The sequence below is a fragment of the Mobula hypostoma genome, chromosome 26, assembly GCF_963921235.1.
Source record: "Mobula hypostoma chromosome 26, sMobHyp1.1, whole genome shotgun sequence".
NCBI classification, from domain to species: Eukaryota; Metazoa; Chordata; class Chondrichthyes; order Myliobatiformes; family Myliobatidae; genus Mobula; species Mobula hypostoma.
Window position 1 is genome coordinate 21,805,876 of NC_086122.1, and position 19,282 is coordinate 21,825,157.

At 41.5% G+C, this 19,282-nt stretch overlaps 1 protein-coding gene across 8 annotated transcripts in view; it reads left to right on the top strand.

Moving 5' to 3' along the window:
- Positions 1–19,282, top strand: part of LOC134338201 (disks large-associated protein 2-like) — a 787,855-nt gene that overhangs the window by 208,506 nt on the left and 560,067 nt on the right. For 6 of the 8 annotated variants that reach the window (XM_063033864.1, XM_063033863.1, XM_063033857.1 and 3 more), the window contains exon 2: positions 10,371–10,448. The gene's annotated coding sequence lies outside the window, so the exon portion shown is untranslated. Of the gene's footprint in view, positions 1–10,370; positions 10,449–12,683; positions 12,721–12,769; positions 12,878–19,282 lie in introns of those variants that run through there. The other 2 variants (XM_063033866.1, XM_063033865.1) reach the window with 2 other exon arrangements.

Here is a 19,282-nt window from a genome sequence, read left to right on the forward strand (position 1 = left end):
TAACTTGTGGATTGCTACAATTTAGGAAGCATTTGTAACTGAAACACAGTAGCGTGTGAAATAATGTTTGAATTGGTCACAGAACAGCATTGTGCGAATATTAATTTGATTAAAACTACGTACAGGAGCCATGCAACTCTTCAGAAGCAATTTAATGCTTCTGAAATGGTTCTTACAAATTCTGCAACAGAAATACCATTTATTAAGCTACTATTGATGTGACATACTGGTTAGTGGGTTAATTGGTCATTGTAAGTTTTCCTGTGATTAGGCTAGTGTGAGATAGGTAATTTGCTTAGTGGAGTAGCAAGTTGGTCCAGAGAGACCTGTTCCATGCTGTAACTTTAAACAAATAAATAAACAAACAAACAAATAAAATACAAACAACAAATAAAATATATTATTGTATATCCATACACATCCTTTCCAATAGCATGCTGTGGAAAATCAGCAGAATTTAACACCGACGGTAATAGAGAATACTGCGGCTGAAAGCATTTTATCAATTGAAGATTTATGATTTAGAATGTTTTTTTTCTGCAAATACAGGGCATTGTTATTAAAGTATAAGCAATTGTTATATTGATCATTTAATCCATGCGTATAGTAGGCTATCAGTGACAATGATGATGTGGATCATTTGTGTGACAGTATATGAGTGGGAGTTCAGACCATGATGCATTTTGTCAGCTGCATTTTGGTGTAGGAAGTCTGTTAGGTGCCTTGCCTGGTACCGCATCTCTGTGGAGCTTCTCACATTAATGAATCATGCTCAAAGCTGTGTACACTGATCTTGTCCCCATTGAGTCCTGACCGGAGCCCTTTGTTGGAGTTTGATGCCAGTTCATTAATGACTGCTCTTTGGTTTATCTTTGAAGTACTTGTAGAGACAACCATCCTTCATCTTACTTGCCTCAGCTCCCCTCTATTTTTATATATCAATCAGCTTATGTTGTGCTGTGAACAGTTTTTCTTGATGCCCCCTTGGCAGTCCCATCTTGCCTGCAAATACTCATTATTGAGCAGAGATTGCATATGAGACTGCTGTGAACTGTCCAGTGAGCAGCAAGACAAAGATCAGTGTCTCCAAACTGTAAAGCAGAGGCGTTGGGACTGTAGCCTTTCAAATCTTCTCTCCTTTTGACAACGAGACTCTTGTTTGGTGTTAGACATGAGCGCAGCCGTATTCTCGGATTCTGATACCCTCTTTGCCTGAGGAATTGTCATTAGGAATAGTGCTATTTGATCTGGCCCACCTTTTTCAGCAGTGCATCATGAATGGAATTGACTGGTAACAGGAAGACAAGTTGGAGCAAGTTCTATGTCTTACTGAGATTGATAATGAGGTCAAAGAGCAGACATGCTTCTGAAAATCTGTCAACAACCTGACACCAGTCAGTCAACAGGGGATACCAAAAGGCATTTGGCAGTAATTGGATGAAACCGTGACATAAAAATGATATTGTTCAGAATGTTGCGGAAAGTACGAGTGACAATGGCACAGTAAAGAGAAAACAGAATGATTGGAGAAACCATCAAGGTACTTCCTTAATCAAAATGAGTTAAAGGGCTGAGATGATAGGTGAATTTAGATTTCATAATCTTTGCACGAGGTGAAGTCAGTTGGCTCATTGTATCAGCTTGTTACCATCTATTCCCCTTTCCTTTTCTCCTGTATGATTTTACCCATCATATATAATCACTTGCTTTTTGAGAATGACTGCTGGGTTTTCTCACAATCTCTATTCAAACACTTGTTTAAAATTGAGAATAATTCCTATTTCTGATTTCATGCTTTTGTGAATTGTTTTAATTGTGCTTCCTCTGGTTACCAACTGCGTGGCAATGGAAAATACTTGCTCTATATGATCTGTCAAAACCTTTATTGTTGCGAACACTCTCACCGAATTATCTTATGGCAGTTTGTGGTATCTTGCTCTCTGCCAAGTGGCTGCTATATTTACTTACATAGCAACTGTGACTGTAATCCAAAATAATTTATTGACTCTGAACTTTTTTAGGATGCTGCTAAGATGGGAAAAGGGATTACGTAAATGCGATGTTCCTAATTTATTTTATTTCCTTTATGAAGCAATTAGATTGGAAACTGTTGCTGAATAATAGGTGGAGAGAAGTAGAAAAGGAGGTGGAATGAGAAAGGATTATGTCCTATTACATTAGGTTTTTAATAGGCTCGACTCCCTTGTTTTTAATGACTAACCAGTAGTTAATGAGATATGAACACTTCTAATAACTGTTCTGTTTCTGTTATTAAAAGTAAACTGCACTTCAGCAAGCATCTTACTGACATGAAAGTGGCTTAGGGGCTCATTAGTACAGCAGGTACCTAACCCCACATGCAGTTATTAAAGACCAGTCAGTATTGCTCTGACTATTTGATATCTGTGGTTGTTATTTGCATTTGTAAATTAAATTTTGCTCACTCCGAGCCGAGCCTTCATCGTGTGGCCACCATTAATTACACAGAAGAAGGCAGAGCAGTTTTCTTGTGATTTGTTGGTGTTGTGTTTTAGAATTGCTTTGCAATTGGATCTCCACAGACTGACTACTTTGCACAATTTTGAGAATTTATGGTAATAATTTAGTTTAATATTGGGCAGACATGCCAGTGAGACACTGCATTAGCACCGGCATTTTTTATGTTGGGCATGAAAGCTTAGCAATTTTCCACTTCCTGTGAGTAATTTTTGATTTTACAACAATAATCAGAATCAACTTTTATTCCCTTCCCTCTTCTCTAAGTACTGGTGATCTCAAGGTAAAAGGCTAGTGTAAGAGTGAGCAGAAAACCTTTGCCAAAACCGAAGTGCAGATGTCTTTGCATGGAGCTAAATGAGCAGAGCCCTGAGGCATACGTACCACATTTGTTTTTGATAAGTAGACAAATCCAGTTTCTATCTTCCCTTTTTAGGAGACTTGTTAACCTCAGTGGCATCAGCAAATTTTATTGCAGCAAGGTAGCGTAGTGGTTAGCATAATGCTTTACAGGTTCACTTCCCACTGCTGTCTGTATGGAGTTCTGCATGGGTTTCCTCCAAGTGCTCCAGTTTCCTCCCACAGTCCAAAGGCATACCGGTTAGAAGGTTAATTCGTCATTATAAACTATCCCGCGATTAGGCTAGGGTAAATCGTTGTGCGGGGGCGGGGGGGGGTTGCTGGTCTGGGTGGCTTGAAGGACAGGAAGGGCCTATTCTGTATTGTACCTCAATAAATAAATTCAATTCATTGAAATCAGTGGATTGAATGCATTGAAATCAAAGTGTTTTATCACAGTTCAAATTGTATCGAGCCTACTGTAAATGGCAGGTAACCTTGGCTGCTTGAGTCTATTTGTAATACTAATGGACTCCTTCCACTTCGCCGTCCTTCTTAATTCTTAACACACTGCACAATACGTTGGTGGCTGTTCAGATTTTCTTCCGTCTCTTTTGCTGTTATTAATTGGAACAGGGACATTGTTAATGCAGCAGATTGAGCATCTGATCAAAGTAAAAACAACACACACAAAATGCTGGAGGAACTCAGCAGGCCAGGCAGCATCTAGGAAAAGAATAAACAGTCGACATTTTGGGCTGAAACCCTTCGGCAGGGCTTCGTCCTGTACTCTAAGTGACGACTGTACTCTTTTCCTAGATGCTGCCTGACCTGCTGAGTTGCTCCAGCATTTTGTGTGCGTGGTCGGATTTCCAGCATCTGCAGATTTTGTTCCCGATCAAAATAAATCCAGAGCAGGGAAAAATAGGATGGAAAAATTTATCCTTAGTTTAAACTGGACAAGGTATGTCAGTGGCATTAGCAAATTTCATTCTGCTCTCCCAATTTAATTCATTGAAATCAACAGATTGAATATGTGAGGCAGAATATGTATAGTACATACAGCACTTCCGATGGAAGATTAATTTCTAGACAAACATAATTTAATAACTGTACCCTGGTGAAAAAAGTAATTTTTTCACAATTATTCTAATGTTAATATTGCAGGTCATTTGGGGAAAGAACTAGCAAAAGTTGAGAAATTCTTCATCCAAACATTTCTGTTAACAAGGCATCTATTAACTAACAGTACATTCATGCACATACCATTATCCCAGTGTAAGAAAGATTAATGGTTTATGGTCTTTGTTCCCTATTATTTACATTCTTTGAAATTCTAATTGCTTTTAGTTGGTAATGTCAACTGAGTAACACCAAGGAATTTTTCATCTTAGAAATATTTTTCTGCCAACCGTTTGGTGTCTCTGTCTTTCATCACTCTCCTTCCTGGTCAATTATGCATTGCCACTGTCAAGCAGATGGACTGACAAAGTAACTGACCAGATACAGTGGGAAAACACCAGCCAGGAATCCATAGAGATACAAATAAGCAAATTGAAGTGGAGGTGGATTGGCCACAAGCAGGAGAAAATCTGCAGATGCTGGAAATCTGAGTAATGCACACAAAATGCTGAGGAGCTCAGCAGGCCAGGCAGCATCTCAGAAAAAAGAGTGCAGTCGCCGTTTTGGGCCGAAACCCTTCAGCAGGACTGGAGAAAAAAAGTTGAGGAGTAGATTTAAAAGGTGGCGAGGAGTGGAGAGAAAAACACAAGGCGATAGGTGAGAGCCTCCTGGTTCTACCTCCTACCCAAGATCCACAAACCTGCTTGCCAAGGTAGACCCATTGTTTCAGCTTTTTCTTTGATTCGTTGTTATTCTCCCTCGTTCAGTCCCTTCCTACCTACATCTGTGACACTTCACATGATCTGGATCCTTTCAATGATTTCAGGTTCCCTGGCCCCTGTCATCTTACTTTTACTCTGCTAGGCAGAAGAGAGTGGTGGCGGTGGAGGGGAACTGGTTAGGTCTGGTGTCCAGAAAGAAACAGAGTGCTTTGAGGCCTTCCTGGTGTGGGATGGAGGTGTATAGGGACTGGACATCCATAGTCAAAATTAGATAACGGGGGCCAGGGAACCTGAAATCATTGAAAGGATCTAAAGCATGTGAAGCATCATGGATGTAGGTAGGAAGAGACTGAACTAGGGGGGATAAATCAGGGTTGAGGTATGCATATATGGGTTCAGTGGGGCAGGAACAAGCTGAAAAAAAGGGACTACCTGGACAATTGGGTTTGTGGATCTTGGGTAGGAGGTAGAATTGGGAGTTTTCACCTATCACCTTGTGTTCGCTCTCCCCTCCCCCCACCTTTTAAACATACTCCTCAGCACTTTTTCTCTAGTCCTGCTGAAGGGTTTCGACCCGAAATGTCGACAGTACTCCTTTCCATAAATGCTGCCTGGCCTGCTGAGTTCCTCTAGCATTTTTTTGTATGTTGCTTGGATTGGCCACATCTTGAGGAAGCCAGCTCACTAGGCAGGTGTTAAAATGGAATTCTCAAGGAAAGAGGAAAAAGGGAGGAGAGACATCGAGGACGAGTAGATGATGGGGACTCTCCTGGCCCTCCCTGGAGAGACTGGCTGAGAACAAAAGTCGATGGAGATGGGAGGTCATCGATTGTCTATGCTCCACTGGGAGCCAAAGACCCAGAAGAAGAAGACTGCCAATGAAATGCAGTGCTTCACACATCTTCTTCACTGTCCTGAATCACCTAAGGGTGATTCTGCGCAGTGGCATGGTGGAAGAAGTGACAATATGGGTTGGATGTATAATGTTCCAAATTTAGTGCTAAATAAAGGCTTTTTAAATGTGTTGATGGACGGCAGTAAGATCCTGTGCCCAGTCAAGCTCCTGACAATTTGCTTCATCTTTGATTTGCCTTAGTTCTTTATATAATTTTTCACAGGTGTGAGCATGTATATAAATTTACACTGGGTATAATTGTCCGGTGCTTTCCCTCTTTCCTGTACTCCATAGAACGGGAATAAATTACATTATATCGATTGGACATGGATTTTACGTGGTGACGATGCACATTTTGACTGGGGCGGGAGATGGGTTGGAGAAATGTGACATGTACCTTTGTTCAGAGTGCAGAGCATCTTGTCCAATGGCTGTGGTTGAAAAGAAATCGATCTTAACACCATTTAAATGTGAAAGCCTCTTGGCATTCAGGCACCTTCTTTTTTATGAGACAAATTATGCTGGATGTTCATTTCCATAGAGGCAGAGCAATGATTGACTGTGCCATGGAAGCAGGCAGATATATCAGGTTGCTAGGCACCGGGATGCTCTCTGTAGGACACATGCATATTGCTGAGTGCCATGTATCTCTGCTCACTGAATTTTGCAGTGGATTCCATTCAGTTGTTGTCAGGGTTGATTTCCTTTCATCAGGGGTAAATGTATCTGCTGCTTTTTTTCCAGACTTCCATTCATTTTTTTTCTTGCTGGCATTATGAAAAGGCTGTTTGTAGTGTTATATATTGCTGAACCTTTTTGTGAGTTCTTTTTGGAGACATCTGGTTTGCTAACTGCTGTTTAAATCTGTTTGTGATTCTGAATTTGTAGATTTATTTTCTTCATCCTTGGTAAATGTTAATATAATTGAAGTTCATAAAACTTTGCTGTCCTCTTGTGTTTTATCTTTAAAGAATCCGGTTGTGTTTGCCATACAGCGATCTGGAGAACATTTCTAAGTTATGTTGTCAACATTTCTAAGAATATGTTAATAAAATCCTGCACTTTTGGAAGTACTAATGTGGTGTCTTTTGATTTAGCGTGTTTTGTTTTATTACTATTATTTTTTCATTCTGAGTGGATTGTATCATCAATTATTATTGCAACCAATAATATTATTACATTAAAGATTTTTTTGTCTGGAGATTTAATTCCATGTTGTTTAATTATTACAGCATTAGGTGCTTGCAAGTTGACTTTACCTGGAGAGTTAATTTTAAGACCATAAGACCATAAGACAAAGGAGCAGAAGTCGGCCATTCGGCCCATTGAGTCTGCTCCGCCATTTTATCATGAGCTGATCCATTCTCCCATTTAGTCCCACTCCCCCGCCTTCTCACCATAACCTTTGATGCCCTGGCTACTCAGATACCTATCAATCTCTGCCTTAAATACACCCAATGACTTGGCCTCCACTGCTGCCCGTGGCAACAAATTCCATAGATTCACCACCCTCTGACTAAAAAAATTTCTTCGCATCTCTGTTCTGAATGGGCGCCCTTCAATCCTTAAGTCATGCCCTCTCGTACTAGACTCCCCCATCATGGGAAACAACTTTGCCACATCCACTCTGTCCATGCCATTCAACATTCGAAATGTTTCTATGAGGTCTCCCCTCATTCTTCTAAACTCCAAGGAATACAGTCCAAGAGCGGACAAATGTTCCTCATATGTTAACCCTCTCAGTCCCGGAATCATTCTAGTGAATCTTCTCTGTACTCTCTCCAATGTCAGCACATCCTTTCTTAAATAAGGAGACCAAAACTGCCCACAGTACTCCAAGTGAGGTCTCACCAGCGCCTTATAGAGCCTCAACATCACATCCCTGCTCCTATACTCTATTCCTCTAGAAATGAATGCCAACATTGCATTCGCCTTCTTCACTACTGACTCAACCTGGAGGTTAACTTTAAGGGTATCCTGTACGAGGACTCCCAAGTCCCGTTGCTTCTCAGAACTTTGAATTCTTTCCCCATTTAAATAATAGGCTGCCCATTTATTTTTTCTGCCAAAGTGCATAACCATACACTTTCCAACATTATACTTCATTTGCCACTTCTTTGCCCATTCTTCCAATCTATCCAAGTCTCTCTGCAGACTCTCCGTTTCCTCAGCACTACCGGCCCCTCCACCTATCTTCGTATCGTTAGCAAACTTAGCCACAAAGCCATCTTTTCCATAATCCAAATCGTTGATGTACAATGTAAAAAGAAGCAGCCCCAACACTGATCCCTGTGGAACACCACTGGTAACCGGCAGCCAACCAGAATAGGATCCCTTTATTCCCACTCTCTGTTTCCTGCCAATCAGCCAACGCTCTATCCACGTATGTAACTTTCCCGTAATTCCATGGGCTCTTATCTTGTTAAGTAGCCTCATGTGTTGCACCTTGTCAAATGTGAACCTTGTCAACACATTTAAGTCCCCCCTCCCACTAGAAATTTGACAGGGGTTGTCCCAGGATGACTCATGCCTTTGTGCTTGATTGAGTTTTCATGTCTGTCTTCAACAAAATGATGCCATTCTTTGTGGAATACTTCTATCGAAGGAAATTAGTCTTTGTTTCAGAGTGTTGTCAAATCTCTCTGGAACAACCATGGCAAGTTCCACATGTACCTTTTGATCCTTTGCACCAACTTACTTCACAAGGCACAGATTCCATGCTCCTCACAATTGTTACTCTCCCTTCTCATTTCTGCCACTGCCTCCTACAGACCTGGGTCCTGACCTCTGAACTTACAATCCTCTGAGTTGTTGACTCTGTGAGTTCTGTTAATAGTCGCGGTTCCTCGTCTCCCTGTGGTCCCAACTACAGGTCGCCATCCTGCATTTATCACTCCACTCCTGAATTCAACCACTGATCCCTGTCCGAATCTCCATCCACCCACCTCACTCAACCAGTCCTTTCGATAAACATTATCTGCCCTTCAACCAACCCCTCCTGCCCACCTCCGTCTGCTCTGTCACCAAAATCCCTCAATTTGCTTGTCTTCAGCAAATTGTTTGACTTTTGCACTGGTTGACTCACCAATCATGGCAAAACTCAGACTTCAGAAACATCGAGCAGAATGCATGCTCCCTACTTCTGTAAGAGTAGTCAGCGGTATGCTGCTGCCACATCCCCTTAAAGTCTCCTTTGGGTTTCACTGGAAATCCTAAGCAATTCTGTCCAAGATTTTCCAATAGTATGTAATTCAAATCTGTGGATTATTCAAATAAAGATTGGTATACTTCTGAAGCCCTTGGATTTGTTGCCTGTGGATCAGTCACTTCATAAGGCTGGAGGATTTAGTTTCTTGTTTCTCTTTCACCACGTGAAAAAAACACAGGCACTGTAGAGTTTATGCCCGTCGTGTCCTTGGTGCAGATAGTGATGCTAAACAAATGTGATATTCTCTCATAGCTTGGCAAGTTCAGTAATCATTACCTCCAACCAATTTCCCTCCACCCAACAACCTCAGAAAGCCTGGTTAACTCTTACAGAAGCAGGGAAGGTGACATTGTGCTCACTGTTTCTGAAGTCAATGGCATGAACTGCAGACGAGTGCAAAACTCAAAATGTATCGTTTGCCAGATCTTGCAAATATTTTACGCCACAATGAAAAAAATCTGCGCTCATTTCCGCTTCCTAGAACGATAGAACAGTGGAGAAGCCCATTGACTTTAAAAAAAATCCTCTTCCTTGTGTTGTTGCATGATAGCTGTCTATGAGCAACCCAGATGGTTGAACTAATGGGGCAGAGAAACGAGTTCAAATCCTATCACAGCAGCTATGTATTTATTTGCTTCTCTGTTTCAGAGATTGTTGCCTATAGTGGATGTGGTCTCACTGGTGGTAGTGTACTCTGTGTCCAGTCTCTCTCTCTCTGGCTATCCATCCCATAGGATGATGATGGTTCCTTTCAGTCACTTAGTGGGGTGGTACCCCACTCCTCAGAAAGGAACAGCGTGGGCGTGAATGGATTTTAGGTGAGTAGGGGGTTGCACAGGTCCAGACCCACCCTCTCGACATCCCCTCCCGGATCCAGCAGCATGGTGGGGTCCAGGACGGCCGGGGGAAGTTCTATTGCGGTGAGTGGCCAGACCAAGCATCGATGCAAGGGATGCCCTTTCCGCGCTTCACGGCACGTGTTTGCTAGATGGCTGTTGACCCTACGAGAGGGTCCGTCCGCCCTTTGACAGGTCCTGTTTTTCATCCTGCGGGGTGTCCAGCCACCCTCCTCACCAGGCAAGCCTGGTGGGGGGGCTGGTTTAGTTGCCGACCACCCGACCATGCGACAGGTAGTACTGGGTTACATGGTACCAGTAGCACTCAGACCAGTGACCTGACAGTGTATCTAGTAATTGTGCACTGAAAGCCCTGGACAGATTGGATGTGGAGAGGATGTTTCCTATAGTTAGGGGTGTCTAGGACCAGAGGGCACAGTCTTGGAATACAAAGTCATCACTTTAGAACAAGGGTGAGCAGGAATTTCTTTAGCTAGAGAGTTGTTTTGAGCATTAAGTTGTCTCTATGGTAACATTACCACTTTGTACTCTTCCCCAGAAATTAAATTCATTGACTTCAATGCAACTAAGCTTCAGAAGTAGACGTTTACAAGCCACTTCCATACAGTGTCTTTAATATTATTGTGTATGGATGATTTTTTGGCCAAATATGTTAATGATAATTGGAAATATTTACATTAACTTTAAAATATATTTTCCTACTTCTGTTTATTTTTAACATTTTATTTCAGCAATGCAGACTGAACACAAAGGGAGATAAATTATCTTGACATGATTCCTGCAGCACCCTGGGATTGCAGCCATTGAAGGTAATTCAGTCTTGTTATGCTATCAGTAACTATTTCAGGCTGTTTTTTTCCTTTGATGTCATCATTGCTTGTCCTGTCTCTTTGAACAAATGATGGAGCAGCTGTCTGCTCTTCATAAACGCAGGCAACAAATGGTTTTGATAATAGAAGCAGAAAATATTATAGGTGTTCAGCAGGTCAGACAGCGTCTGTGGGAAGAGAAGCAGAACCTGTGCTTCAGGTGGACGTCCTTTCATCAGACCTGACATGTTGGCCCTGTTTCCATCTCCACAGATACTGCTGGAGAGGTAAACAATATCTCCAACATTTTCTGTTTTAGTTCAGAATGTTAATCTACTTGAGATGCTTCTATAACTTGGCTTATATTTTGAAGACAATTTTAAGTCAAGAAATGCAGATAAACTAGCAGCGGGATTTCACTAAATGTTATTCTGCATGGACCAGTTAACAGAAACGTTGTGAAACTGCAACTTGACTTTGGGTTCTCACTCTGTGTCCAGTAATTAAATGTCGAAAGGTCTAGATAGATGAGATGTGGAGAGGAAAACTAAGCTAAAATGAAAACTTGATCGGGCTTTTGGAGCCATAGATTCATACAACACAGAAGCAAGCCTTTCAGCTCAGCTGGTCCATGCCAACCAAGATGCCTTGTGCAAGTTAGTCCCATTTGCCAGCATTTGGCCTATATCCTTCTAAACCAGGGATTGCAACCTGCAGGTCCATGGGCCCCTTGCTTAATGGTATTGGTTCATGGCATATAAAAGATTAGAAACCCCTGTTCTAAACCTTTCCAATCCATGTATCTGTCTAACTGCACTTTAGAAGTTATTATTATATCTGACTCAACTACTTCCTCTGGCAGCAGATTCCACATGGATACCACCTTCTGTGTAAAATAAAAAGTTGACTTTCATGTTCTTCTTAAATCTTTCCACTGTCATCTTAATCCTATGCCTCCTGTTTCTCGATACCCCAACTATGGGAAAAGGACAGAGTGCATTTACCCCGTCTATGTCCTCATGATTTTATATACCTCTTTAAGATCATCTTTCAGTTTTCTACTCTGTAATGAATAAAATCCTAGCCTCTTCAAGCTCTCCCTTTAACTCAGTCCATCAAGACCTTGTAGTATCTTTATAAGTCTTTTCAGTTGGCTTTCCAGTTTAATAGCATTTTTCATATAACAGGGTGATCAAAACTGAAAACAATATTCCAAGTATGGCTTCATCGGTGTCCTGTACAACCATAGTGTGAACTCCCAAATTTGTTACACAATGTCTGACTAATGAAGTCCAGCATACCAAAAGCCTCCTTCACCACCCTGCCTACACATGTCTCCACTTTTAGGGAACCATGTACTTGCATTCTAAGGTCCCCCGTCCTCAAACACTCCCCAGAAGGCCCCAGTGTTCACTGAAAAAGTAAGTGCAACTTCTCATATTTAATCTGAATTAAACTTCATTTGCCATTTCTTGGCCTGCCTGCTTAGCTGATCAAGATCCTCCTTTTAATTTTTGATGACCTTCTTTGTCCATCTTGCCACCTATTTTAGTGTTATTTTAAAATGTTTGTAAAATTAGCTACAGCAGTGCCGCTGAGCACACCCCAATCCCACTCTGCACCTTCATTTCTTTATGGCGCAGCCCGTTTCTCATTTTCCAATTCCCTTTCGAAAAGTTATTTTGGGGTTGCTTCTTCCAACTGTCCTAACTAGCATTCTAGTCCACAGCAACTTAATGCAAAAAAAACACCCCTCGTACAGATATATCCACTGATTTGTTTGTATTAAATCTGTGTTTTGATTAAAGATTCTCCTGTTAGTTTGTACATTTTTTTACCAAACCCCTGATCATCTCAATTAAATCCCCCATAACCTTTTCCACTGTAATGAGAATGTATCTGTCCTAATCCATTTAATTGAAACACCTCATTTACACTCTTTTTTTCCTGATAACTCTCAACGGTCTCTACTGTAAGAAAGTGAAACTTTCCTAAAAGTGATCATTTGGTGTTAAGTCCCCAAATAGTGATTTATAAAAGGCTGACGTAACTGCCACCTTTTTATATTCGTTGTCTCTATTTATAAAGTCGTGGATCTGAACACCGTTTAGAAAAACCTAATTAGTGTGACCTTCATTTTCAAAGATCAGTTGCAGCACCAGGTGCAGTGTAGTAGTTCCAGCTGTCTGTGATAATGTACCCCACCAGTGTGTCAAGATGGCCAGTCGAATATCAGCAGACCTCCGATGCACTGCAGGCACACCTGCCCCAGGTATTCAAATACAAAGCCTTCAGCATTAGCTTGACTTAGTTTCGACTAAGCCATTTCGTTGCTAGGTATGTCACTTTTGACCCTAGAAATACTATACTTCTGTCCCAAAAGGGATGGCTGCTATGATATGGTTTACTATTCACTGAACTCATGCTTGGTAAGTACCAATGTTTCCCTGTTTTTGATAACAATATCTTATTGAAGAGACATTTTTTACTATTACTTAAAGGTTCTTATAAAGAGAGTGGTATATTCTAATACCTTATGCCTTAAATTGGGACATGAGCAAGATACTTCATTTTTACCAGGAGCTTGTTTGCAACTGTTCTGCAAGAATTTACCAACTATTAAAATGCTGCTTGACTTGGATTGAGTTTCTACCAGTCAACAAAGGAGTGAACAAGATTTTCAGTGGAAAGTAAAAGTTTGTAGCTGCTGGAAATCTGAAATAGATACAGAAAGTGCTGCAGATACTCAAATGTGTGAAGCAGCATAGGTGAAGAGAGAAACAGATTGGTGAAAGGTCATCAGCCTACAACATTAATTACTTTATCTTTTCACATGCTGATTGACCTGCTGAGTATTTTGAACCTTTTTTGGTTGTATTTAGTGCTTTAGTTATTGAATATTTACAAGTAACATAACAGTTGATTAACTTAATAGGGATGCCACATTGCTTTACAAGTAAACTATACAATTTAATTTTCTGGTTTATCCTTGTGAGGATTTAATTTTTATCTCAAAAAAGATAGGTCTATTTATTTTGCAGGTTAAAACACATAGGAGACAAAGAGTAAATTATATATCAAAATGGGCCAATTAAGTATGAAAGTGAATCCTTTTTATTTGCAAAACATTAACACCAACTTAATATTTTTATTTCTTTCCATTGGTGAACCACAAACATTTATCTACGTAAAGTTGAAATCAAAGTTTTTTTTTGCAGTTGACTTTTGGACTTCTCGGATCGCTGCAGGCAGGATTCGGTAAACATGACCGCAGTTTTTCGATTGCATTTCCTTCTCAAAAAGTCTTTGCATATTGTGTTGTTCCATAGGAATTCTGGAAGTGATAAATGGGTTTGTGGCTGTATGTATATTTTCTTTATGTTTAGAGTGGTTATCAAAACATCAGTTGCTTAAAACTTGCAGAAATTGTCACTGTTACTATGGTTGGTTGTCCCTTTAAGTTGATTAAACTAAGTTTAATTTAGGCAGAAATTGCAATGTTCCCAACGACTGGTTTATATATTAAAATGGAATTTTAGTGGATAAGGACAAATAATGCACACAGTCTTTTGTAAAATAAATTATCAGTCAGGGAGAATTCCTTTACTTTTGAACAAAGAATGTGAGGCAAGGTTTAATTTGATGTGTACAATATTATAAGAGGGTTGGACAAGCTAAATGAGAATGAATTACCTCACAAAATGTACCTGAATGAATACTTGGAGTCATAACTCAGGGCTAAAGGCCCAAATGTTTAATGTGGGAGTAAACCACGTGGTTTCATTGCTGGTTGGAATGGATGTGTGGGCTGAATTATAAATATCTGTAATTCTATGAAAGGCAATTCAAGTCAAATCAAGTTTATTGTCATTTAACTATATACATGTTTATAATGTATTTAACCATATAATGTATATAGAAGTGAGACAATGCTTCTCCAAAGCAGGGTTTAAAGCACAGTAGTACACATAACATTTGGTAACTTATGAAGGTAAGGATAAAATCTACAGGTGAATCATGCATAAATAACAAATTAACGTGCATAAAAATTAAATATTGTAAGGTAGGAAACAGATTTACCAGTGACACTTCAAATACAATATGGCAGGGAGTTCAGCAGCCTAATGGTCTAGGGGAAGGAACTGTTTTCCGTCTTGACCGTTCTTGTTTTTATGTATCATAGTTTCTTGCCTGATGGTAGAAAGTCAAAGAGGATGCTGGATGGATGGGTGGGATCCTTAATAATACTAAGGGCCCTGCTCCTGATAGATGTCCCTGATGGATGGTAGTGAGACCCTCTATGATCCTCTCAGCTGTTCTCACAGTTCCTTGTAGGGACTTTCAGTCCTATGCTCGACTGCTCTCATACCTGATGGAGAATCACCTTGTCAATGCTGCTCCTGTATAACGTGGGATTTTGTGTTTCAATGTAAAATTCCGAATTTTCCATAACTTAGCACGAATTCCAATTGTTTGCCTGTATAGAAAGTAGGCAACAATTAATTGGAATATTCCGTGAGTTAGGTAAATTACCAGTAGGATTTTTAAGGCAAATTATTTATTAGCATTTCCTCTTGCTGCAGCAAATAATACCCTGCGCACAAGCTGTGGCAATATTTTGAAAGTATCAGAATTGTGTGGCTCTCATTGAGTTAAACAATGAGCATGTTCATTAAGATTTCATGTCAAGAGTTGGTTGTCTTTGTGAGTAATTACTATGTTCAGTTCTTATTCTTATGAAATAGCCCTCAGATGGAGAATTTACTATTGCTGAAGTAAATTAAAGTAAGGTGCTAATTGAGCTTTTGAATTAAATGTGTATGCAAATTTTATTCAAACATTTCAGGGAAGAAGCATTGGGAGAACTTCACTGATTTAAAATAGCACATTTCTTTTGTATCCCTTTAATAATATCATCTAGAAATGAATATTTCATACAGATTTTAAAAATCGTTATATCTTTTTCCTTAGGTGGTTTCATGAGTAATTGAATCACCTGTTGTGAACGGAGCTATTTAAATCACAAAGATCGTAGGTTCAGTCAGCCTGTGACATACTCCGTGGGGATTCACTGATGAACCATGTCTGCTTAGATTAGGTATTCAAAGTCTTTCAAACCACATAGTGTTGTATCCCAGCATGTGACATTACCCTCAGAATCTGAACAAAGAAAAGAATGAAGGAAGTAAAATGATTTGGGTCAAAATTAGATACAAATTGGTGGCTTTCAAGGTAATTGGGCAAGTATGTGATGTTATTTCAAAGAGAATGACCATGTAACGTGTGCAGCATAAATTTGCTGGAGAAGTCTTGACCAAGGGTGCAGTCTGTGTGTGGAGTTTGCGTATTCTCCCCATAACTGTGTGGATTTCTTTCCAGTGCTTGATTTTCCTCACACATCCCAAAGTAATTTAAATTTATAGGTTAATGGGCCACTGTAAATTGCCCCTGTTGTATACCGTAGTCCTAGTCATAGTCATAGTCATACTTTATTGATCCCGGGGGAAATTGGTTTTCGTTACAGTTGCACCATAAATAATTAAATAGTAACAAAACCATAAATAGTTAAATAGTAATATGTAAATTATGCCAGGAAATAAGTCCAGGACCAGCCTATTGGCTCAGGGTGTCTGACCCTCCAAGGGAGGAGTTGTAAAGTTTGATGGCCACAGGCAGGAATGACTTCCTATGGTGCTCTGTGTTGCATCTCGGTGGAATGAGTCTCTGGCTGAATGTACTCCTGTGCCCACCCAGTACATTATGTAGTGGATGGGAGACATTGTCCAAGATGGCATGCAACTTGAACAGCATCCTCTTTTCAGACACTACCGTCAGAGAGTCCAGTTCCATCCCCACAACATCACTGGCCTTACAAATGAGTTTGTTGATTCTGCTGGTGTCTGCTACCCTCAGCCTGCTGCCCCAGCACACAACAGCAAACATGATCGCACTGGCCACCACAGACTTGTAGAACATCCTCAGCATCGTCCGACAGATGATAAAGGACCTCAGTCTCCTCAGGAAATAGAGACAGCTCTGACCCTTCTTGTAGACAGCCTCAGTGTTCTTTGACCAGTCCAGTTTATTGTCAATTCGTATCCCCAGGTATTTGTAATCCTCCACCATGTCCACACTGACCCCCTGGATGGAAACAGGGGTCACTGGTGCCTTAGCTCTCCTCAGGTCTACCACCAGCTCCTTAGTCTTTTTCACATAAAGCTGCAGATAATTCTGCTCACACCATGTGACAAAGTTTCCTACCGTAGCCCTGTACTCAGCCTCATCTCCCTTGCTGATGCATCCAACTATGGCAGAGTCATCTGAAAACTTCTGAAGATGACAAGACTCTGTGCAGTGGTTGAAGTCCGAGGTGTAAATGATGAAGAGAAAGGGAGACAAGACAAGTCCCCTGTGGAGCCCCAGTGCTGCTGATCACTCTGTTAGACACACAGTGTTGCAAGCACACGTACTGTGGTCTGCCAGTCAGGTAATCAAGAATCCATGAGGTCAATGGTAAAGTTGGGAGAAGTCACTGAGAACGTAGAATTAATGTGGTTGATATTTGGCATGGATGCTGGGCTCGTTTCTGTCTTACCTCACTCTATGACTGTAAAGGTTCAATTGCAAAGAGAAGTTGAGAATGTAATGGCTGGAGTTTAGAATGATTTGATGATCTCGTTACAGAATTTCTAGGCAGTGGCAAGCTGTCTACACTCTCATTGGTCTAAATTTCAGTAGAGGAACACATTGTAAATGTAGCAGGCTCCAGACTGCTCATCCAGACCATGCAGGGTCCTCCAAATGTACATCACATCGCAAACGAGGGCCTGATAATACCTTGGCCAGAGAAGTGTTTTGTTAGTTCTGCATGGAACTAGTGGCTAAAATATTCCTGCATTCCCCTGCATAGAACTATGTACTGAATGTGGAATGAAGGAAAATATGGAGGTTCTTTTTCCAGATGTTGGGAAATCTATCTATCAAATATTGAAAGGCCTAGATACGGTGGGCATGAGAGGATACTACCTATAGTTGAGGAGTCTAGGACCGGAGGACACAGCCTCAAATAGATGGACGTCCCTTTAGAACAGAGATGAGAAATCTGTGTAATTCATTGCCACAGACAGCTGTGGAGGCCAAATCACTGGATATATTTAAAGCAGAGCTTGATAGGCTCTTCATTACTAAGGGTGTCAAAGGCTGCGCAGGCGAGTGACGTCGGGCAGTGAAGCGCGGAAGATTTAAAAGGACAGAAATCCTGCTTCGGGTTTAATTCGGAGAAGGAAGTCTGAGAATCGGAGCGGGAGTGCGGAGGAAGCCATTTTTGAATTTTTCGGTAGTTTTTCCATCGACGTTCAAAGAGGTGGGACTGCGCAGGCGTGTGACATCGGGCAGTGAAGCGCGGAAGATTTAAAAGGAACAGAGCCTTATATAGCGGGCATCGGAGTTTGCGGGCAGCGGAGTGAGCCGGGAGCAGAGTGAAGGCTTAAGGGCTTTGGCTCAACGGGCTTAGGCGGAAACGGGCGAGGCGAAGAGGGGTTGGTATTCATTTTTTTGTTGTTATTTGAGGAGAGGGGCAGTATGAGTGTGAGGGCAGTTTGTTGTTCTCGGTGCCGGATGTGGGAGGTCATGGAGTCTCGAAGCCTCCCGGACGTCCACATCTGCGCCAGGTGTGCCGAGATGCAGCTCCTAAGGGACCGCGTTAGGGAACTGGAGCTGAAACTCGATGACCTTCGTCTGGTCAGGGAGAGTGAGGAGTTGATAGAGAGCAGTTACAGGCAGGTGGTCACACCAGGGCCACGGGAGGCAGACAAGTGGGTCACGGTTAGGAAGGGGAAGGGGAAGTGTCTGGTACTAGATAGTATCCCTGTGGCTGTGCCCCTTGACAATAAGTACTCCTGTTTGAGTACTGTTGTGGGGGGACAGTTTACCTGGGAGAAGTGACAGTGGCCGTGCCTTCGGCACAGAGTCCGGCCCTGTAGCTCAGAAGGGTAGGGAAAGGAAGAGGAGGGCAGTAGTAATAGGGGACTCGATAGTAAGAGGGTCAGATAGGCGATTCTGTGGACGCAGTCCAGAGACCCGGATGGTAGTTTGCCTCCCTGGTGCCAGGGTCCGGGATATTTCTGATTGCGTCCAAGATATCCTGAAGTGGGAGGGTGAGGAGCCAGAGGTCGTGGTACATATAGGTACCAATGACATCGGTAGGAAAGGGGAAGAGGTCCTGAAAAGAATATAGGGAGTTAGGAAGGGAGTTGAGAAAAAGGACCGCAAAGGTAGTAATCTCGGGATTACTGCCTGTGCCACGCGACAGTGAGAGTAGGAATGCAATGAGGTGGAGGATAAATGCGTGGCTGAGGGATTGGAGCAGGGGACAGGGATTAAAGTTTTTGGATTATTGGGACCTCTTTTGGCGCCTGTGTGACCTGTACAAAAAGGACGGGTTACACTTGAATCCTAGGGGACCAATATCCTGGCGGGGAGATTTGCAAGGGCTACTGAGGTGACTTTAAACTAGAATGGTTGGGGGGTGGGAATCAAATTAAAGAGACTAGGAGAGAGGAGGTTAGTTCACAACAGGGGGATGGGAACAAGTGCAGAGAGACAGAGGGGTGTAAAATGAGGGTAGAAGCAAAAAGTAGTAAGGTGAAAAGTAGAAGTGGCAGGCCGGCAAATCCAGGGCAAAAATCAAAAAGGGCCACTTTTCAACATAATTGTATAAGGGCTAGGAGTGTTGTAAAAGCATGCCTGAAGGCTTTGTGTGTCAATGCAAGGAGCATTCGTAACAAGATGGATGAATTAAAAGTGCAGATTGTTATTAATGAATATGATGTAGT